Source organism: Etheostoma cragini, chromosome 14, assembly GCF_013103735.1.
Source record: "Etheostoma cragini isolate CJK2018 chromosome 14, CSU_Ecrag_1.0, whole genome shotgun sequence".
Classification (NCBI taxonomy): domain Eukaryota; kingdom Metazoa; phylum Chordata; class Actinopteri; order Perciformes; family Percidae; genus Etheostoma; species Etheostoma cragini.
In genome coordinates this window covers 23407914-23411415 of record NC_048420.1, presented here as the reverse complement: position 1 = coordinate 23411415, position 3502 = coordinate 23407914, and the positions used below count along the sequence as shown (strand labels likewise).

The 3502-nt window shown below is 38.9% G+C and overlaps 1 protein-coding gene across 1 annotated transcript in view; it reads left to right on the top strand.

Annotated features, from left to right (window-relative positions):
* Positions 1 to 3502, top strand: part of LOC117957202 (ectonucleotide pyrophosphatase/phosphodiesterase family member 2) — a 58567-nt gene that overhangs the window by 24026 nt on the left and 31039 nt on the right. The window lies entirely within an intron of this gene.

The following is a 3502-nucleotide window of genomic DNA, read 5'->3' as shown; positions in this document are numbered from 1 at the left end:
GAGAGAGAGATAGAAAGAGAGAGAGAGACAGAAAGAGAGAGAGACATAGAGAGAGAGAGACAGAAAGAGAGAGAGACATAGAGAGAGAGAGAGAAAGAGAGAGAGACATAGAGAGAGAGAGACAGAAAGAGAGAGAGACATAGACAGAAAGAGAGAGAGAGAGAGAGAGACATATATAGAGAGAGAGAGAGACATATAGAGAGAGACAGAAAGAGAGAGAGACATAGAGAGAAAGAGAGAGAGAGACATATAGAGAGAGAAAGAGACGGAGCCTCAGTAACAACGCTTTATGGAAATAACAAGTCAAAAAGAAACCATCTTAACCTGCGTATGATCTGATGATGTGAGTGGAGACTAGTGTTCTGTTGTATGTAAGTGAGGACACTAGTGTACACTGGTACTGTCCATTAGTTACTTTTGTCAAACGTGTTTTTGAGAAGTAAATGCGAAGGTACCAGTAGAACTTAAAGCCTGACCGAGACAAATATTTGGTTAATAAAAAAATCTGATATGCCGATACAGATTTTTTCCAAGTCCAGAAACACGTAACAAAACATGTAAAGATTTCCCTAACATTAGTTATTTATGAGTTATCGCTAAAATAATATGATAATAATTGTTTTATGGTCACAATAGAACATCAAAATTTATTAAAGTTCTGATAAATAAAATGTATAAAAATACAAAACTTAAGATATGAAACTTAAAGTACGTTGAACAAAAACACAATAACAAAAAAAAACGTTTTCATTTTATTTTTTAAATGTTCATTTATCAGAATCATTTATTTGTCATTATAAATGATTCTGATGAAAGAATATTAAAAAAAACAAAAATATTAACTCTGTAGTACTCTGTACTCTGTCACAGAGTCAGCTTGTTGATGAAACTGCAGAAATGTGTTTTGGGTGTACATTTTGGGATAAATGATCTTTTACGGTTTGTTGTAAAAAACAACAACAACATGTATGAAAGTATGGCCTGTTAAACGGCTTAATTAGGACCTTAGGTGCATCCCTGATGACATTAAAAAGGCAAATAATAATACAAATAAGAAGAAGAAGAAGAAGAAGAGGAAGAAGAAGAATTTTCTCACCACACATGACGTTGTATAATTCTATATTTTCAAACTCTGGCACTCTTGTCTGGAACTTGAAGCTCGGTCCGTGACCCATAAAAATAGTCTGCATGAAGAAAATAAGACGTTAAACCCGGAGAAATATCATCCAATTCAGTGGTTATCCTGCATCGACATCACATCCTACGTTTATCTTCCTTATTAATAATTCAATCAAAGAAAAATCAGACAGTATATCCTTAAGAGACTATTCTATTGGACAGGTGAAATGCAATAATCCAAATCCAAATCCCAAGTAAGTGGACTTAATGTGTCAATAAACCTTTTTTTCTGATTCTTATACTACACTATAACCCCAGAGGTGTATTGTAGTATACCGTGTATATAACACGTCATATAACAAACAGGCTGTACTACAGGAGTAAACAGAGGTATTAAGTTGGAGAGACTTTACAACAACACAGTACCCTCATGCTGGTTATCTTGTTGTCAAAGCCGTGGTCCCCGTTGAAACCGCACCGCGTCCTCAGTTTTTCTGGCATTTTCCTGAAGCAAACAGACAGAAAACATTGTCTTTTTTTAACAATAGACAGAAAACATGGGTCTTTTTTTAACAATTTCACGCCTTTGCACCGTTTCATTAACCCTCGTGTTGTCCTCGGGTCAAATTTGAGCGGTTCACAAAAACTTTCTATATCAGAAAAGAACGTTGAAAAAAATAGTAGAAAAAAAAAAAATCAACAAAAACTTCTTTTATTTAACGCTGAAAAGTGAAAAAACAACAACAAACAAACAAAAAAAAAACTAAAACATTGGAAAAAGCGACAAAGAAATTCTTTAAAAAATGACTAAAACATAATTAAAAACACGTCAACAAAGTGACAGAAAATTGGAATAAAATAGACAAAAATGATGAGTAAAGTGTAGAACAAACTGTTGACATTTCAGCCCAGAAAAACCCAAAGTTGAAGGTCAATGGGCCAAAGGCCCCCCCCAAAAATTGCCCCAGGACACACCAAAGCGACACTGACTTGAGTGTACACTGCGCGTGCGGGAGTTGTAGTACGTCTCCATAAACAACAGGCCGGGGCTAATCTGTATTGTCGCCCCAAAAAAAAACAAAACCGGCAGCTGATTGGACGAAAGCGTTGCGTGGGTCTGGCTGCTCCTGGATTTTTACTGCCGAGCATAATGGCACTAATTCAGAATGAATAGATATCTCATATTTTTACTAAAATAGTTCAATCTAATCTGTGTTCATGTCAGATCGACAAAGATCAGTTTGAAAGATCTTTGAGATTTTGAGAGGCTCTTAGCCACGCTCATCCCGCTCGTCGTTTCCGGGTTAGCACTCCACCAATCAGATTGGTCATGTCGGCCAAAATAAAGGCCGACGGCTCCTCCCACGGACTCGAGTCACCGCCCTCGCCAGACGGTCCGACTGCGGGTTAACAGGTGGGGGTGTCAGGGCCCTCACAGGCGGAGTCGTTTTTAGGGTTCAAATCCGACCTGCAGCCCTTTGATGTGTGTCATTCCCTTTCTTTCTCTCCCCCCCTTTTCCTGTCTATCCACTGCAACTATTAAACAAAGGGAAAAGCTCAGGTGTCAAAATCCGGCACCTCACAGACTTTGATCAACGGTCGCACTTTTTCCCCTGCGATTGCGTCATTAGTGGTAGGTGTCGGTGCACCATCCGTTCTGCCCATGTGCAAAATGTTCGCTCAGATGACAGTCATGACGTACGAGGATTTACGGCGCTGCACGATCTGTTCCTCAGTAGCGGTCTGCTGTTAGCCTCCACCGGGAAGCTAACGACGTTAGTTAGGCTAACAGCTAATTCGGCTAACCGCTAGCTGACAGCTTTTCAGCCTAAATAACGTTACTCAAACTAAACAGCGGGGAAAAGCAGCTACAGCTAAATTAAGACTTTACAGTAATAATAAAGACAAGTATTGAGTGGTTGTGTTTTAAATGGGCACAAGTAAAGTAAAAATGACGTAACAGATGTTATATATTTTAACGGTTATTTTTAGTTTTCAGGGGGCGTTTCTCAATACCAAGTAAGCAAAGAACGGACTTGTGTTCTTGGGGAGACCGTACTTGCTAGCTCTACCTGGAAGACTGTACTCGCGAGTTCAGAAGCACACAAAACACTGTTGACAGTTTTGAGACGAAGCGTTCTTCCTGTTATTGCGCAACACCCCCAGCATAGAGGGCGCTTGCCACTTTATAGTTAGCTTTGATGTGTGTATTCATAATAAAGCATGGACGGTCACCTTTCACATCGCCTTTGTTTTCATCTAAAGTGCTATTAAGTATGACGGGCCAATAACTGTATAAATAACAACACAACGGCGAGAAAAAATCCTTGTAACATTGTTCGGGATTCACTTTTAATTGAAAGCAGAAAAGAAACGTTAAAAT